Genomic DNA, 19,883 nt, shown 5'->3' with positions numbered 1-19,883 from the left:
CGAAGTGGAGTCGAAAGAGATGAGTTTTCAGTCCCCCCCGGAAGATTTGCAATGTTCAATACTTTGATTTATGTCCAGCCTGTAAAAATTAAAGGCATTCCCATCATCCATACTGTACTTTGTGTTGAATCTTAATTAGCAGATGTTAGCATGCTTACAGGATGGTGAACATGGTAAACATTGTTGCTGCTTCACATCAGAACGTTACATTGTTGCTAAAAAGCCTTATTGCAGGGCACAGCCAATAAACTGCTAGCATTGCTGCTCTACACTTCAGTGTCGTTGAATAGTTCATTATTTCAGTTATTCCTACATTCTAAAAAAAAATACACCAGCTCTTGAGGTAACAATTTGCGTTGATCTTTTTAAGTATTTCCAACTTAATCGATTATTAAGTTATTCCGAGTACCCATTTATAATCTGATTAACTCAATTAGTTCAGTACTACAAACATAATTTGCTTTCACCTTTAAAAATTAAATTAAGTTGAACCAACTTCATTTTTATCGTACAGATGGAGTGACATTAAGTTGCATTTTGTTTCATTTAACCTAATGTAATGTATTTATTTAGGTCAATACTATTCAAAAATGTCAATGCAAATTGTTACCTTAATTTGTTTGAGTATTAGAAACTCCTTTCTTTGAGTAAAAAATAATATACACATTTAAGATCCACTTTTTAACAGTTTATTTTAAAATGTTCTTTACACAGTGACCTTTTTATAAAACATGTTCTCAAATATGAAATAAAAGTAAATACAAAAATTAAAATAAAGGCATGAACCTGCTTCCAACGTTTTTAACACTCTTTTGGGTAGCTTAGGTTGTATATTCGCCTCATTAGCATGGCACAGGCTCTGGTGGCTCTGGTCAAGACAGTCTTCAGCACCTCATTGCTAACTTCCACTTCACCATCCTGGAATAAGTAAATTAGAAAATACATTTGAGTGTTTTTGGTGCAATCAGATTTGAAAACATTGCATTGTGTTTCAGGTTAACACAAGTTACAGTATGATTTAAGCATCGTCTTTACTTCCTTAAGTTTTCCTTGAAGAGATCCTCCTTTTCACGAAGACACACCCCCAAGCACCGGATAGCAACCTCTTTATTCTTTCAACCGAATCATCCTTAAAAGGAGAACATTTTAATGTTGAGAAAGAAAAACAAAGGCTTGTTTGCAAAAACTGAACATGCCGGCATTGTCAGTTGTTTCATATTTATTTTAAATCAGTTTTTATCAAATGTAATGTTAATTCTAACAAGAAAATATATATATATATATATATAAATATATACATACTGCATTACAGATAATGAACTTTGACTGCAACTTTGAAACAAAGGAAACAAACTAATTAGTATACTATGCATGCTACAGTAGCTTTAAAACAAGTAGCTAATGACTACCTTACAGCTTGTGTTGCACTGTATAAGCAGCTATGGTAAATTAAGATGAACAAAAATGGCTATTACCAGGTGACTTGATAGAATATTAGGTTAAAATCCTGTTGTTCCACTGCTATCAAGTGTTCCACTTCCAGGATGAATGCAGCTTTTTCAAAACCATTACATTTGTAAGTAACATTTTTTTTGTTCTTCTTCAGTTTGACCGACTTATTAAAATGAGTTGTAAACCAACTAAAATAAGTTGAGGTAAAAAACTAAATGTTCTACATGTACCGGTATGTTGAAAAAGTATTTGTTTTTAAGTGGAATCTACTAACCCCATGAATAGTTGTTTAGAGTGTACCATGGTAGCATTGCAACTTCAGTATGGTCAAGGTAAAGTTACATCTCAGCAACTAGAATGTCTTTGTTGAAATAACAGAATGTTTCATTGTCCTCAGATGTATGCATAGCACTATTGATAATAGGAAAATAACATTTGTTGAATAGGGGTGAACGGTCCTTTTAAGAAACATCCTACTGTACAACCTTGGTAGTAACCTGCACACAATACAATAAGTAATCCATTCACTTAGAGCGGCCCTATTATGCTCATTTTTAGTTTAATATTTGCTCCACTGGGACATTTTAACATTCTGTAATTTTCAAGGTGTCTTAATTTTTCTCATTTTACCCTCTGTCTGAAACCAGAGACCAGCCTGCTCTGCTTGGTTTAGCTGGCTGGTTCTGTTGCATAAACACAATCCAATACAACACACTACAAGAAAGGGAAAAGCCAAAAAGGTCACATTTAGGCCTCAAATTTTGAATTTTAAATAACCAGAAGTGACGCAAGATATTTGTAGCCTGGAGTACAACAAAACACAGAACGGCTCAAATGTACTTTCATAACTGAACATACATTAACTTCTATGGCGAAAAAAACGACCACATCCAAACCATTAAACACCTCAATCAGAAGAGAGCCAATCTAAAAAGCATAGCCTAAAACTATTTTACCCCTAAATGGGTCCATAATTGACAAAATGATCATGTTGCATTAAAGAAGACGTAAGAGTAGCTATTGGGACCATACACATATAACATGTTATGCATAGTTATACAAATATATCAAATTAAATGAGAAATATGTCCTTATGCAGGTTAAGGCTTTTCTTAAACTTCGCTCCGTGTTGCTGAACAATGAGAACATCACACTTCTAACTGATGTTGGCATGGGAGAAACATTCAGAAACTAACATTGTCACATTTTAAAAACATCTTAAAAATCATCTAAAATAAGAATCCCGTTTAGTGATACATGACACTGCAGGAGACATTCTTGTTGATGGGAGCATTTTAGCTGACAGTGCAGAGATGACTCGTGGAGAGAGGTTGTGTCAGTCTTTCCTCACTGTGATCCCTTTGACTGGGGAGCTTATCAACACATTAAGATATATTCATGACAGGTTCAGATGACATAAGATTATTTTAGCATGCCGTCCTAGTGCGAGATCGCAGATATTTCCTTTCATCACACCACAGCGATGCAACAGCAATCACTTCCTCTGTACTTGCTGCACATTAACACATACATGTATAAGACCAACAACTAGAAGACAGGTCAAGTGCATACGTGACCTTTTCAAAATCAGTCAGGGCATTTATGCCAAAAGCTTGTGTTATGGTCATTTTGGGGTTTTGGTAAAATGTTTACGAAATCTTGGTTTCTAAATATGACACTTTTATACTATGTTCAGACAATTAATACATTTTTGAAGCTAGTAAAGACGGATTGACAACTTGATGTCCCCCTCCTGGCAGATTCCGGGACAGTGGGTTTTGGTCTAATTCATCAAATATATATATATTATAATATTATTGTCAAATGTATATGATAAATACAGTAGCGTTTAAGCTTTAAAGGTACGATGATGAGCAGCACATTTGAGAAACAGCAGAGGTCTATCAGAGGCTGTTTGTTTCCTTGCAAAATACACAAAAAACGAACAAACACTCACCAATGTTCTTCTGAATTGTTGTTGCCTATGCTAGCTTAAAAATGAGTTAGCGGTAAAGATACCTTGTGAACAGTAAGTCATCATGCTATGTGACATATGCTGCATAATATGTGGAAATTGGTAAAGATATAATTGGAACCCGTGAAAAAACAGTGTTTACAACTCAGAATGTGTTTTGTGATTGAAGTGAGCAATTTTACAGAGCAGGTAACACACAAGCAATAAATCATATTTTTTCAAGCCATTTAGCTGTGTTAATTTTGAAACAAGGTTTCTCATTGACGTAATGTCTAACAAATGACTTTCCTGTTGATATTCGACTCCAATAAGAATGCCTTAACACACTGGGTTTATGAAGTTGACTCGGCAACTGACGGACCTTTCAATAAACCCATAATAGCCTGAGGTAATTCAATGCTAAATTCTGGTCTTCTGTATTTGCTGCCTCTTACAAATCCAGGACACATGAAGTACGCGGTGAAAATATTGAATTCCAATCATCTCAGCTTGCCTCTGTCTCCAAAAAGACATCAAATTCTCACCAGAACAAACAATCTTCACTTTTTCAGTTGAAGGAATGTTGAGGAGGGGATTATGCAGTGACGACTTAGAGAGATTCCGCCTGGAACGCCAGTGAAACTACAACAATGCCTCTGTGTCTCCCTCTCCGTCTTGGGGGAGCTGAGTTGAGCTAATTAGCCATAATATCAGCAAGCAAACTCTCCTCGCTTCGTTGACACACACAACGGCCCCTAATTGACTGCCAGGAGTTTTGAGGCTTTAATACAGAAAAGAAGCAAGCTGTACCTTGGTGATTATGAGGTTTGGGGATATACAGCATTACATGCTGCACATTCTTGCAGAACCAATCCAATGTCACGAACTTCGAATGCAACACTGCTTGAATAAACAAAGATGTGCTCAAACATTCAAAAAAAGCCCAAAGGAAGGTGAAAACATTCAGCATAGTTTGAAGCTAAAGGCATTTGTCTTTTGGAGTATGCTCTGAATATGGAAAAACAAACACCAAAACCTGCTGCTAACTTAAATGCCCTATCACTGCTGTAGTTTGCAAATCCATTAGACCATGAAGCCTTCAATTATCACAGCGGCGAGAGTATCAGGTTATATTTATTGTTTTATCTCCTTGTCTTGTAGCTAAGATAGAGTGCTTAGCAGATATTATATGGACAGCCCCGAGACATAGGCCTTATAGCCACACACACACACACACACACACACACACACACACACACACACACACACACACACACACACACACACACACACACACACACACACACACACACACACACACACACACACACACACACACACACACACACACACACACACACACACACACACACACACACACACACACACACACACACACACACACACACACACACACACACACACACACACACACACACACACAATCGATCATAGCTTATTATGCCAACCACATCAAAAAACAATTTCAGAATTGAATGAGGCAGGGGGGGGGGTGAGTAGGGTTGGAGAGGGGGGGGGGGGGAAGCAAAGGATATTGAACATAAACATCTATTCTGATGGAGGGGTTAGGGTGGGGCAGTTGGCCTCTTGAGTCATTAGACGAATCATCCATTTTTAAAAAGGGATTTGATGGAGACCAATCCCCTTGTCTGAATCTTTCAAGCATTCCCCCGCTGACAATGAGTGGGTCCTCCCCATCTCCCTGTCAATCAATCCCAAGCAGCAGCCACGAGTCGCTCGGAGCGCGCGGAAGCCGCACACGCACGTACAGTATAGCTGCACGAATATCGACCGCCATATTTGTTTGAGTGTCTGCGCCGTCTTCACTGGATTAAATCTTTCATTTTCTCTGAGAGCGAGAAGGAGAGAGACAGAGTGGAAGAGTGGGAGGAATATGATGGGGGCCTCACCTAACCTCCGGGGAAAGGCCAGTGCATTAGACAGAGAACAGATCAGTTCCAGCTAAGATGAATATGAGCACATAGATTGGTCTACTGTCTGGGGAGACTCAGAAATGCAGTTTTGTGTACGCCGAAGCTGCGAGGCTCGGAAGGCAGCGAGTGAGGAGGGCAGGGAAGGAGGCAATCACTGCATAACCAAACAGACCTCGAGCGGAGCACATCAGAGCCAGGGGCCAAACAGAGACAGACACAGATTGCTTATTGAGCTGTTTTTAGAGTGACGGTATTAACAGCATATGGCTAAGAAGAAGTGTTTTTTTTTCTGGGAATACAGTATCTCATGCTCTGTGGCTTTGGCAGTCTATGGAATGAATGGAGGGCAGGCCATTGGGGAATTATATTGGTGATTGTATACTAATGTACAGTTAATGGCAATGATAGTCTAATCACATTATATAGTGTTATTTTATCTTAGACTTCTATACAATTTTGATTCTTTTTTGGCCATTAAAAATAATGCAGGTTTAGGAACACGGATATTGGCGCCTTCCTATTTGGTGTAAAAAGGCATTATTTTGTATTATATACAGTTTAAGAGCTAAAGTCTGGAAAAGAAGCATTGAAATGCTGATCATGATGATGATGATGATGATGATGATGATGACGATGATGACGATAAAAACGAAGGCGATAACCAGACACAACACTTCATGTGCCACATACTTTAACTAATGATCATTACAACAGAGAAAATGGAGTAGGAAAGTACATATCCGCACACAGGATATTGCTATTTGTGATATAAGTAAACAACAAAATGAGTTCAATAATTTCCAACTTCTTCATGAGTTTCAATGTCTTCTTCAATTCTTCTTCAGTACAGCACGATGTTCATTTGTTTTTTCCCATTCACAGTAAAATAATAATAAATTCATGTTCATGAAAATAAATCTTAACATTTCATTCACCTAAAAATTTCCTGGTAAGAATTTGTCTTTACTTGGCTCCATTCTCTTCTAACTTGTCTAGTTCCAAAAACAATACGGAGACGTCCCAAAATCCCAATTTGCTCTTCGAGTCTGAGTGTGCGAAGTCCCAAAAAATACTTTTATTCCTTTTGAATATGGAGTAGTGGTGTACTCTTGTGGTCCAAATGCGTATTACAACAACACACACTTTTCACAAATAAAAAAAGGAAAAAATGCATGCATGCCAAACTTTTTTGTCCATACCTTATCGCCAAGTTATAAGAACATAGTAAGTTTGAACTATCGTTAATTCATAAACACAGGAAAAACACAATTTAGATCAGACTTAGAAAATTGATCTTAAGAACTGATTTTCTTCACTTGCCTTCATGGCTTCAGTTCCATATCATTGTATTAATGTAAAAAACGCAATTGCTATAAACTGAGCTGGCGTTTGTCCTTTTTTTCGGGTTGAGCTTGGCGCCAGCAATCTCCATACGTGCTCCAGGAGATTGGGCTGATTTTTATATTGGCCTCATATAAAATCAACTCATCAACTGGAAAACTGTTCTGGTAGACCTGACTTTTTCTTTTATTAAAAGCATTCTTGGATTTCGTTGTGCGAACAATCAATTATGTATTACAAAAAGACAGAGGTGGGAGTAAGTCCTACATGTGCAAGTCATGAGCAAGTCTCAAGTCTTGACCTACAAGTATCAAGCAAGTCCCAAGTCACTGTGGTGAGAGTCAAGCAAGTCAAGTCATTGCTCAGGTCAAACAAGTCAAGACAAGTCATACGAAATTATGATGAATAAGCCCAGTTTCCGCATTTAAATCAGTTAAAAGACAGTGGTTATGAAAATGGATTCAACCCACACTATGATCTTCATTACATACACAGTTAATCATTTGAAATCTAATTTAGACCAATGACAATCATATTAGATTCATATTAACCCCAGAACTGTAGACAATATAGCTAGGACTCAAAAAGTCTGTTCAAAAAGGCAGAATTCCAGGTAAGAAAATCATATATGGCATTTGCCATTACACATATTTAATTAAAATGTCTGTTAACACTAGAACCGCCAACAGCGTCAGCACCTAGATATAATTTTCAAACCATTTAATTTGTTCCTCTTCATAATTTCCTTATAAACTAAGCAGGACGATTTAAAACTCACTTAATTGGGTTAATTTAGAAATGGCTTCAGTTTATCATCATAACAGATCAAAAGGTTCAGATTCATTTTACAATAAATCAAGGAATGATGCACTTCTACAAACAAAAACAACATAATTAAAACATTTAAACAAACTACTAAAAGTAGATGAACTACATTATTCAAAGTTTCCAGTAACTTCTGATAATAACACAGGGGAAATAAAGGAGGCATCTCTTTTCCTCTCTCTCTCCTGACAGCCCGTCAGTATCAGGGTTAGTCCAAATGAATCCCTTGGAGTTTCTAGTGTTCATTTAACCCGTTTTGTCTTCTCTTTGCAATGCTTAATCGATTTGAAACCAAGTCTAACGTAGCTTAAACTTAACGTTAGCTTTCTAGCTAACACAACACAGTCACGTAGCCTACCTTTCTCTTTGGGTTTTTTTTGTAGTGACGAATGAAGTTGGATGTTGTGGTGGTCCTGTCACTGATCTTTATGCTGCAGACCCTGCATACCGCTGTTCTTTTCTTATTAGCGTCATCGACAAAATAATCCTTGAATCCAAACTTAACTATTTTTGGAGTAAAGCTAGCCGCTGCCATGTTAACTGACACTTCTGCCGTCTAGCGGGTTGCCAGGTTTGCGCGCATGACTCTATAATCACGTTTTTCGAAAAAACTAAACGTAATATCCCACTACAAAAACAAACGCAAATATTTAATTTTAAAAAGTCAAGTCCTTTCAAGTCATCTGTCTCAAGCTTAAGTCAAGTCTCAAGTCATGAATACCAAGTCAAAGTCAAGTCAAGTCTTTTATCAATGTTAGTCAAGCAAGTCTCAAATAAAAAAATATGCGACTCGAGTCAAGTCATGTGACTCGAGTCCCCACCTCTGCAAAAAGACAACAACATTTTTGAAAGTTGAATCATTATTGTGTACCGCATTGTTAGGGCTCAGTTTCCAATGATGAATGAATACCTCTAAAACCTTTCTGGACTTTATGTCCTAATTGAACCTGTATTTTCTATTTGTGTCCATGGTATGAAACATAGCTTGGTTTAAAACATTTGTATAAATGTGTTACTGATACTATGCATACAAACAAAAGAGTGTGGGAGTGGGAGACAACTTTTTTTGGGACAGCTGGTTTGACATTTTAATGAAACTGAAAAATAATTGCTTTAGCTTGGGATGATGTTGGTTGTTGATAAGCGCTTTTACTTACTTCTCTCACTTTATCAAATTCATTATTTTCTATTTTATAGTAGCCTAATATTTATTCCAAAGGGAGGAATATAGCAGTTGAAAAAACACTGCTTTGGATTATCAACAGTCTGAATGATGAATAGGTGGTGTTCTCTCTGTCCAAGCTATGAATACGTTTCCTTTAATCTTGGGCAAGACTGGAAAATATGCAATATTACTGGTCCAAGGGTGTTCATTAACCCAGTATGCCATGGAATATAATTGATAGCTCTTGATGAGCTTGCCGGTTTTTGGCATTTATTAAAATATTCTAAAATCTGGATTTTTTTTATTTGAGACAAACTGGTAAGCCCTTAGCCAGTAACGGGGAACTGATCACTGTTTGCTTGGAGTCAAAACCTGCCTATCTGGGTCTTGTAAACCACTAAAGCTGGAGCTGGACATCTCATTTAGTTTTCTGAAATCCCTGGGGGGATGACAAAGCAGTTCATGTACCACACTGCTGTAGAATAATTGGGCTACGGAGTACACCTGTCACTCAGCTCTCCACCTGAGAAAGGCTTTTGTCAAACTGTATATTTGGCTTATGTTAACCAATGGGTTCAACCCCACTTTAAATTGCATGACTTGCCTTCTCTCGCACACAAACAGAATGTCATTTTCTCCTCTAATATTGATATAGCCTACTTTAAAATGTATTTTTGTCACACACACACGATCCCTCCAAATTCATTCAAGTCAACCATTGACAAGGATTTGACAATGTGACACAGCATATACATTTGAGATATAAACCATTTGTTTGAATGTACAATTAAGATAACAGTCATTAAAAAAAAAATGAAATAAAGATATAAAAAATAGCTAAAACCAAAGGTAGTATAAAAAGAAAAAAATATATATAAATATTTGTGTTATCGTTTGTTTTAATAATAAACATATAGAGAGGCGAAGTCACGCCCATCTACTTCCGGTCCATGGGACCCCGGAAGCGAAAAATTATACATTGAATTCAATGGAGAGAGAAAACGTATCTTTTGATCCCGTTTGAATTGTGCCACGAACTACACATATGATGTTAGTCAATCTTAAACAATCATTTCCATGTCAAAAAAGTCACATTTTGTCGTAAAACTGTTGAAATATAAGACTATGAAAAATACGCGACTACAAAGACTACAAATCCCAAATCCCATTCTGGGTCGCGCATGTGATGTCACAGGCGATAATGCTCCAAGTGGTTGCGACTCGTAATTAAAGCGAAGAAGAAGATTTCATAACTGATTTATTCCCTCCAATAAATATAAGAGATTGCTCCAATAAATTCACTTTTACAAGATGCCTGTGTGCTTTTGTACCATGTTGTAATCACAAAAGTGATCATACCACTTGCTCGTTCTATCGCTTCCCGTCTTATGAAAGGACCAGGAGTCGCTGGATCAGACATATCAGGTAATATCATAGGTAATATACATGTTGTGCATGGAACATAGTCAAGTTAGCTACCTAGCTAGTGGCGACGAGTAGTGAGCACGTTAGTTAGCATTACATTACTTAGCCTTGTCATTTTTAGTAGCCTTACCATGAAGTTATTATTTTATTACATGAAGTACACCAAAATGTTAAACAGTAAGAGTAGTCATCATGGTAAGTATTTCTTGAAACATTTGAAGAGTAGCCTACTGCGCCCTCCACCGGGTGCTAAGGAAGCAGTTCAGGGAGAGTCGAAGGAAGGCAGGCAGGCAGGGAGCTTTGCATGACATTCTTCTGGACATGTGTCATTGTGATGATAGTGAGAGTAAGTCAAGCTGTTTGTTGGAAAGACAGTAGTTGAGTGATTACTGAGAGAAAATTATTAAAATAGATAATTATTCAGTGTTGTTACTTTAAAGTGTTGTTACTGACCTTTTTCTCTTATTGTCTTTACCTCACCTGTAACTGCTGAGACCCTGAGGAACATGCACACTGACCTGCTCTGGCAACCTGATTTCCACTGTACGTAATAGTATTTGGTTATGGTATATTATTTATATACATCAAAGGCACAATGCACCCCCCAGAGAGACACATGTATTGAGTGTGATATTTTGCATAGGTCATGTGAAATAATCTTTACATACTAGAAAACTGTAGGAGCGGCAACTTGTTTTGAAATTGAATTAATATCCGATAATAAAGTTGATCTGTTTTCTTTATTCTTCTCTCTTCCCAGCTCCATCCATCACCGTTCTCTGTTCCTGCAGGTCCTGCTTGCTAATAAATGCTTTATTTGTTTACACAATTACAAATAAAGTCAATGTATTGTATGACATGAAGTTGTGCTTCATTCTGAGTCAATAATAAATTCATTCTGCCTTCAACTGCAAAATGATTGTGGACTGCACCGACATCCATGTAGCTGCCCCCCAGTAAGATGAACCAAGCAAAGCTGACACAAAGCTGTGCTCTTAAGTTGACATGAAGAATTTGTGAAATATTGGTAATTATTTGGAAAAAATTACTGACGATGCAGAAAACTTTTTTTATTTAGGAACAGTGGTCAGGTGAAGCATTTATCACTACATATGTGTCACACTTAAAAGGCCAAACACACCTCGTTTACAACTCCCCAGTTGACAGCCATGACTCCGTCTAAATTGTACCCCCCAAGCACCCTCTTCATGAGGGACGCGCATGGAGTGGATGAAAGTCCCGACCTCAGCACAGCACCAAAATTGCTGGCTGTCAACCTGCCCTGCCTGTGTAACTGCCACTGAGGATTTGTCTGCTGTCCTACGGTGGCTGTCTGGATGGCAGCTTAATGGTCTCTGCTCAGTCGCATTGAGGCAAGAATTGCCTCAAGCCCACGACCCCCATGCTCCTTCACCAGCTCCGGCACGTTGAAAATGGCCTGATGTTGAGGCTGCAGCTCTGGCTCAGGTGACAAAAGCCATGCCATGCCACGCTGCGCCCCTCAGTGCAGACCTGAGTCAGTCTACTTCCTCAGTGGCGATGTCTCTGGCCAGTGGGTTGTATGTCTCCTCTTGCTGTTGGTAGAGTTGAGACACCGGCTGGACTACTTTTGAAGTGCCAGGCTTCCTCCACTGGCACTCAACTTCTGTGGAGCTGATCTGCCACATGGCAAATATTGCCAATGCTGCAGCGTGGCTGCATTTGTACATCCCCCGTGCACAACCACAGACAGCGCTCTGCATCGCGCCATCCTCTCCCATGTAGATCTGTACAAATAAAGTAAGTACCATGTTTGTTAACATGCTATAATAGATTGAATGAGCAATACAAGGATGGTCCAGATCTGGGGGTGGGAGGGTTTATTTTTCCATTGTTTTGTCCTCTTGTCTGATTGTTGTTATTGTTTGTTTTTTCTGAAGTTTTTGTAATTTGTGTTGTATTGGTTGTGATTGTACATTGTATTTTTTTAAATGTGTATTACATTTTTGAAAAACATTTGATCAACAAAAAAGGATTTGGTCAGGATCTAGACTCAGTGTGTAGTTTATGAATTAATCAATGCTCTCTACATTAGGAAAACACATACCAGTGTACCAGAGGGAGTCACACACAGCTGTGCCTAGATAACCAAACAAATTGACAAGATAACCAAAATCCTTGAATCTACACACAGCAAATAAACTCAAATGACACAACGAGATGTAAAAAGGAGATCACACATATAGTCGATATAAAACTGGCCGCTTCAATCTGAAGAGCAACTAAAACAAAACACGGGAGTATACCTTGTTCTTGTGAACACTAATGTTATCCACAGCATACACACCCGTATACAGTACACCCGTTCTAGGTTCTGATTGGCTCTCTAGGTTGGCATTCTAGCTTCTGACTGGCTGTCCAGGTTGTCAATCACAGCCGTGGTTCATATTATGCTAGTCGACTCGTAACATCGCTAAACTTTTTTTCTTGACGGTTTTCTCAGTCAACTAATGCTATTGATAACAGTAACATAAATTAACACAGCCCTGCACACTGCAGTCATTATATGCCGGGTCTGTGGTTCATCATCTTTTTCATTCTCCTCCTTATTGACTGACATTAACGTTAAACATTGCACTCATGTTACTCACCGAAACCTTGTAAAGCCGGTCCCGCATGCTGGCTCTTACAGAACCGACTAACTCCCCTTTCGTGTATGTACAGCTCTCAACGGGCCCAGACTTGTAGTGATTTTCACCTCGTTTTATACTTTTATTCTCATTCTGAAAGAATGAGGTGAAATGTTCCAACGTGACGGTCATCTTTGTGTTGGTGACGCGTATTGTGCGGGACCAGAGACATGTAGTTCACTGAGCGGCTTAACATAAAAAAATGTGTTACTTCACAGTTTTACGACACATTTTAATTTTTTTGACTTGCAAAATGTTCTTTTAAATTGACAAACATCATATGTGTCATTCGTGGCACAATTCAAACGGGATCAAAAGATACGTTTTCTCTCTCCATTGAATTCAATGTATAATTTTCCGCTTCCGGGGTCCCATGGAGGCTCCCGGAAGGGGAGGGACTTCGCCTCTCTATACCACGGGTAGAATTGTAAATTACTTTTCACAACAAGTCAGTATCCCTCCGCGTCTGAGAAAAACAGTAGCTGTGTCCCAATTCAGCGGCTGCATCCTCCTGAGGATGCATTCGGAGTCCACATACGTCACTTCCGCCAAACGAAGGCTGTCCCAATTCAAAAAAAAGACAAGACTCCTCCGAATGCGGCCCGCAAATGCAGCCTTCTTTCCCCAGATTTAGAGGATACATCTGATGTACACTCCGCGGTCTACCATATCCCAGGATGCAACGGGTGACGGTGACGAATGAGTTTTTAAAAAAAAATAAGGCTTGTAACATCCCATCAACGGCTACAACGGTTTCAGCTGGATTCGTTTTTAAATGTACTCACCCAAATAGTAAACGACATGAAAGAAAAGTAGACCTATTTAATTGGTGTATTTAAATATACGGGCAATTGGAGATGTCTTCTTTCTATTACATACATAAAATAATATGAAGTGAAAATATTTCTAAACCCTGTTTGGTTTTCATATTGTTGGGATTCATTATAAAGCTAATTTATTTATTTAACTGCTTTTGTTATACGAATCTTACTGCAACAATTTTGTTTTGATAGGGAGCAAGGAGCAGACTGCAATTTATCCAGATGCGCGGGGAGAATGAAGCCCTCTTCACGGGGGCCTGTTGCGACCTCGGGAAAATAATTTAAACATAACACCAAAATAAGTACAGCTAGATCTGACTCCATATTGAACAGTTTTGAAAACAGTTTGAAAATAGTTTGAAAATATTTTGCCTAGTGTCAGAAATTATTACCGGCACTTGTGACTGCAGCTGGTTGCTAGGTGACGGGGGTGGCAAAATGTAGGGGTAACTGCCGGTGACGTACAAGGACATGCTCCGTAGACCGTCTCATTTCGCAGTCCGCGGAGGACCCAAGCTGGGTCTTCCGCGGACTGCGAGGCTGGGTCCTCAGGAGGACCCAGCCTCTGAATTGGGACACAGCTAGTATACCCTTGGGCTTTGCTTTTCATACTGGAGCAAGAAAGCAGCGGAGAAGTAACGGGGCAGAAGCTGGGCAGAAGCCCTCCTTTTTGACGCAGCGGTCCAGACATAGACATCAGACGGCAACACATATTCAGTGTGCAGTTCCTTTGGCATTAGGGCAGGGATATCTAGATACTTTTGAAGGTTTAACACAGCGCCGTATAGACTGAGAGTTACGTCATCTCCGTTCACTCCAATGGACCAATTTTTTACAGGAATGGCGGATCGTGGAGCCTCTCAATCGTTCCCCGGAAGTTAGCGCCAAAGCTAGCAGAGCTGTAGACTTGCAGCATAATAGACCGTTCGTGACGGACTTTTAAAGGTAAGAAGAAGTTTAAAGATTTATATTGCGGATATTATCAGTACATCTGATTCAAATCAACATGTGTATTAAAGGATGTCAGTGGATTATCCCTAAATGAGTAGATTTAGGGAACGTTTACAGATAACAGATAAAGCTAGGATAACGGATCAAGTTAGCAACACACGTTGAACAGCCTTTTAATTGTAAATTCCGTTCTCTTCATGTCATTTCGTCCAACGTTGTTGAATTAGAGAAGAGGGGCTTCTAAACGGGATTGTATACGGGGGTGGAGGGAGTTAAATATTAGATAAATATAACTTTGGTGCGTGTAAGAGTGAGTGTTTTTAGCAGAGCCATATTGTGTCCTTGTGATTATGTTGATTATTACCTGTCTGTATAATGTTGCAGCTCAGCTGATTTTGGATTGATTGCAAAGGGAGAGGGACTTAAGTGAGAGTGAAAATACAAGGTAAGTTTAATACTACTGTTTTATATAAGTAAGCATACTAAACATGTATTCTATCCATGGGCGCGGGAAGGGGGGTGCTGAGGGCGCTGCAGCACCCCCTAGCGGCAGGCAGGGGGTGCGTAGCTCCCCTGTCTGAATTATTATTTGACGGTTATTGCTGCTCCCGCTGTGCATAATCTGTGTAATATGTAGCCAATAAATTCCACATTGTTGGTAAAATAATATTTTGGTCTGCCCCGAATGTTTTTTCTGTAGCCCCGGACAATTCTACCTCAATAATATAATACATTAACCGTGCTTTATGTGAACCTCATCAAGACACTAGAAAGGACGGCAGGACTGTAATTTCCCGTGTTCAGTGAATGCAATAGAGGCAAGACACCAGACCAATCAGAGAGTTGCATGGAATGGAGTGTGCTTGTGTCATTCAAGCTCGCGGCTCTGTGTGTGTGCGGAAATAGCGCATTTAGTGTGTGTGAGAGAGGGGGAGAGAGAGGGACCGGTGCCCGCAGCAGGGACCGTGTTGTTAGCATCTGGTTAGCTAGCTGCACTAACGGACATACGGAGCTGTTTGTTCCTCAACAAGCTGGAGGAGAGCTCTCCTCTCAGACTGAGAGGCTCAGGTGAGCTAAAGGACTCTCTGAGTGTTTAGATAGTTAACTTTAGTCTAAGTTATCTCAGTGGGTCTCAAACGGTTTGGTCAAAAATTATTCAAAAGATTATTTCCGCGGCACACCTTCATATGATCATTTATAGTTATTAAAAAAATAAGAGAATAAAGGAAATACAGTTATGAAATACTATATGGCAGTAAAACAAGAATACAGTTTGAAAGGGGAGTGATTTGTAAAATATCCATAAAGAAAAAGAACATCTGCTTACAGTTGTATTTCATCTGGGTGTTGAGAGATGTATCCATAGATCTCTTAATGTTGCTCTCAAAGTGCACCAGATTGATGCTTTTAACTTCAATATTTAAAAGAAATCTTCCCGGGGGAGCATCCCCCCGGACCCCCCTAGAGGAGGTGAGGTCCGCTCCCCACTCGTAAAAAAATAGCACTTTACCCCTGCCTATATGCCGTGAGCTGATTATCGAGCCTTCATTGTAACAGTCGCGGGTTTACTGTGTGTTTGCGTGTGGGGAGTTTTTTTTTGTGCGTGCTCGTTCACTGGAGTCCAGCACCTCAGCACCCCCACTCAAAATACCTTCCCGCGCCTCTGATTCTATCACTGTATTATATAAGTCATCTTGTTAGTAACCTACTGTATGCAGTGCTTGAATTGGAATAAAAAAGGTGCCAGTACTCTAAATCAGCAACAAGTATTTCGCACAAAGTCATAGTATATCCTATAATGCTGGTGGGTTTATCTCTTTACTGTATATTTTAGAAAGGCTCACTGTACTTAAACAAAATGACTCAGGGTGCATCTGAGATTAGAGGGGGTGCAGTGGTAAAGTGCTATTTTTATAAGTGGGGAGTGGACCTGACACCCTCTAGTCTAGGGGGGTCCGGGGGCATGCTCCCCCGGGAACATTGTTTTTAAAATATTGAAGTTAGATCCATCAATCTGGTGCAATTTGAGAGCAAAATGAAGAGATATATGGATACCTCTCAACATCCATAATGAAACAACTGTAAACAGATTTACTTTTTCTTTATGGATATAAAAGAAAGTAAAGCTTGACTCCTACTGGCTGGTTAAATGATGCCTCGTCCCTGAGGCCACCAGTTTTTTGTGCCATTTTGCTGGATTTATTTGTCAATAGCGTTGCTGCACAAAGTGATAGCCCTCTAGTTTAAATCTACTACCCAAAAAGAAACATATGGAGATGGGTTACTATTTAAAAAAAATTGCAAATCTATTTGGGAACAGTGGGGCCGGGCCTCAAATCCTATAGGGGGGTTCGAGGGCATGCTCCCCCGGTAAGATTTTTTTTTAAATGTTGGGACTTAAATGCATCAATCTGGTGCATTTTGAGGGGGAAATAAAGAGACTACACCCATATGAAACAAAAATGTATACATTTAAATAATCATAAAATCATAAGTACATGGCCATAACAAATAACATACAATATCCAATATGAAAAAACATTGAAACTTGTTTATTTATTTGTTTTTGGTTCATTTATAGTTGTGAGTGTGTCTGGGCTCCTGAATCAGCCTCTCCTGTCTCCCTCCTCTCCCCCCTGCTCCTCTTTGAGGCAACAGCAAAGACTAGTTTTAGCTCTCAACAAGTTTATCTTACCTTTTTTCACCTAGTTAACATTTTGTTTGTATTATTCATGCATATTTTACAAATCACTACCCCCTCAAATGGAAATATGTGTTTACATAAATGGTGACCGAACCGTTTGAGACCCACTGAGATAACTTAAACTAAGTTAACTATCTAAAGACTCAGAGAGTACTTTACCTCACCAGAGCTGTAGTTATCAGCCTCTCAGTCTGACAGCAAAGGACTCTCCCTCCACCTTGTTGTTGAAAAAGCTCCTTATATCCGTTAGCGCAGCTAGCTAGCACCAGATGCTAACAACAATACACGTAACCGGTGCGCGCGCGCTTTCTCGCTCGCTCGCGCCACACATACATCAACACACACCCTCCCGAGCTTGAATGACACACAGAGACCAATCGAGGGGATTAGTATGATCTGTATGAAAGTGGCAATGTCGGCAGGCCACGTCAAGTAGACAGCCAGTCACCCTCTGTGAGGCAGAGTCAGACCCACATTTGCGCTGCGTTGCGTTTACAATATATACGTATATTGCCGGCGGCTGAGTACCGGCATTTTACTGAGTACCGGCACCTTGCCGGTACTCAGTAAGAAGTGCCGGTACCACATGGGTAAAAATCAGAAGTGCCGGTACTGCGTACCGGTGAGTACCGGCCCAATTCAAGCACTGACTGTATGGCAGGTGGAGGGGCAGTGATGTTACAGGTGTAGTAGTACAACTGCAAGACTGCAAACTCACAAGACAGAGAAATCAAAGTTTGTTCTCCAGAGAAGAGGTTGATTTCACTTCATTTATTTCATATTTTCTAAAGATATGGAAATGGCAAAAAAAAAAACTTGAGAGCTGTAACCAAGACAACTGTAACAACATGAGTAGAGAGCCACCAAGGTTTTTTAAGTCCCTCTCTTACTCCATTTTGCTAACCCAAACTTCCAGGTACATGACGGGACACCTTGCTTGTTTTTGTTGTTTGCGCTCCTCTGGCTGGGTGCTGGCAGGTGGAGGGCAGTGATGTTGGCAGGTGGAGGGGCAGTGATGTTAGCTGTTACACACCAGGCTCAAACTTAACACATTGCATCCTTGTTTGCAGTGTCCTTATTCCTGGAAGGGGAATCTGCAATTCCTGCAGAGTTTTGTAACCCGTTGGTCTGCACGCAAAGCAAATTTTTAAAGCCTTCTTAATTGTCTCATTGCTCCATTTCATCCCCTTTGTGGTGAGTCTGCCTAATGCCTTAAGTTGGTCTTTTGAAAACGTTTTCTTATACTTGTTGTCCCTAATTTTAATTGTTTTCTTGAGAGCTGCATTTTCCTTCCTGATTTTTCTTAGTGCAGACTTTGCTTTTTTGGTGATTCCTTCTTGGCTCTTTAATTTTCTCTTTAATTTTTTTAATAGATCTGTTTGATTGGCTGCTGGTTCCCTCGTATGCTTACTGGCTGCTGGTTCCCTTGTATGCTGACTGGCTGCTGGTTCCCTCGTATGCTGACTGGCTGCTGGTTCCCTCGTATGCTGACTGGCTGCTGGTTCCCTCGTATGCTGAATGGCTACTGGCTGAGTGGGTGGTGTCCACCCTCCCTGTCTCTCCTCACTAGCCATGTCCTCTCTTTATTCACCCACACTTTCCTTTCTCTCAGTCTCCTCATCCCTTCTTCCCTCAATCTTTGAGACTAATGTAAGTAGAAGACATGGCACTGTAGATTTTCGAACATTTAAAATATTATACAACTTAAAAATAAGAAATATGACTTTTGTTACTAAGAGTTCATACTTATTATACCTGTGTCACCTTTCACACTATAGCTGTGATCATGAGCTATGGGCTTTGTAGATACAGGTCCCGGGGTGAATCGTGGTGCAGGGGCCCTTCTGTTTTTGACCACAGGGCGATGCACAAAGATGGTGGGTATAGCCTCTGCTCTCAGCCTAGTCTTGCGCTTTTTTGTCTTGACAAACTGGTCTGCATCAAAATGTGCCTGCGGAGTGACTTGAGGTTACTTCACACACAGAACAACTCAGTTTTGTCTGCCCACATACATATTCCATAGTGGTTGAATACACGGTATTAGGAAACACTTTATACTTACTGGACATGTTATACTCATTACATACTGTATATAAAATATGACCAAGAATGTGAGACAACTTTATAGAAATTCATATCACATCTGTTACTGATGCCATTTGTCATACTTTGTTAAACTCACAAATAATAAAGTTCCATAACTTCAGTTGGGCACAAAGACCACACCTTATCTCCCCAAGGCAATTTCCCATCCAATAGGTGTGCTATATAGGTGTGTATAACCCTTTCTCCTGTCTGTTACTCCCTCTTTCAGCACAAGAACCAAAGGGGGATTCAATGGAGCCTGAATACCTGCACTGAGACCCTCACCCTGCACCCTGAGTCTCAACTCTGTGTTTTTCAAGCCTTTCCCTGTTTTCTTGTATTAAACAAAACATTAAGCTTTCCCAATGGTGTGGTTTTCGTTTTGTGAAAAAGTGCAAATGCAGTGTTTGTATATAATAACCTCACATATTTTTTTGCTGTTGGTCGTGAAATTGCTCCTGCTGACTTGAGCCAGCCATTTTTTCCTCCGCTCTGTGTCAGTGGGGAAGCCGTACATTCGTACTCCTTTCTCGGAG

At 39.8% G+C, this 19,883-nt stretch overlaps 4 long non-coding RNA genes across 5 annotated transcripts; 2 read left to right on the top strand and 2 right to left on the bottom strand.

The window, feature by feature from the left end:
- Positions 1-675: 675 nt before the first annotated feature.
- Positions 676-8,067, bottom strand: LOC307039061. 2 transcript variants are annotated; one of them, XR_013808124.1, is made up of 3 exons: positions 7,886-8,067; positions 1,036-1,129; positions 676-918 (listed from the first exon to the last, which is right to left on the bottom strand). It is a non-coding gene; the product is annotated as an uncharacterized lncRNA (long non-coding RNA). The 2 variants fall into 2 exon arrangements; XR_013808125.1 differs by lacking the exon at positions 7,886-8,067 and having other exon boundaries at positions 1,036-4,768.
- A 1,660-nt stretch (positions 8,068-9,727) lies between these two features.
- LOC307042346 lies at positions 9,728-10,976 on the top strand. Its single transcript, XR_013809087.1, has 2 exons — positions 9,728-10,660; positions 10,878-10,976. It is a non-coding gene; the product is annotated as an uncharacterized lncRNA (long non-coding RNA).
- Positions 10,977-11,172: 196 nt separating this feature from the next.
- Positions 11,173-13,146, bottom strand: LOC307042342. The gene is made up of 2 exons (XR_013809085.1): positions 12,748-13,146; positions 11,173-11,883 (listed from the first exon to the last, which is right to left on the bottom strand). It is a non-coding gene; the product is annotated as an uncharacterized lncRNA (long non-coding RNA).
- Positions 13,147-14,174: 1,028 nt separating this feature from the next.
- LOC307024653 lies at positions 14,175-19,570 on the top strand. Its single transcript, XR_013803949.1, has 4 exons — positions 14,175-14,552; positions 14,943-15,003; positions 18,333-18,456; positions 18,636-19,570. It is a non-coding gene; the product is annotated as an uncharacterized lncRNA (long non-coding RNA).
- The last annotated feature ends 313 nt before the right edge of the window (positions 19,571-19,883 follow it).

Source organism: Notothenia rossii (assembly GCF_949606895.1).
Source record: "Notothenia rossii genome assembly, chromosome: 1".
Lineage (NCBI taxonomy): Eukaryota > Metazoa > Chordata > Actinopteri > Perciformes > Nototheniidae > Notothenia > Notothenia rossii.
The sequence above is the reverse complement of the archived record's forward strand: the minus strand, read 5'-3'. Positions and strand labels throughout refer to the sequence as shown.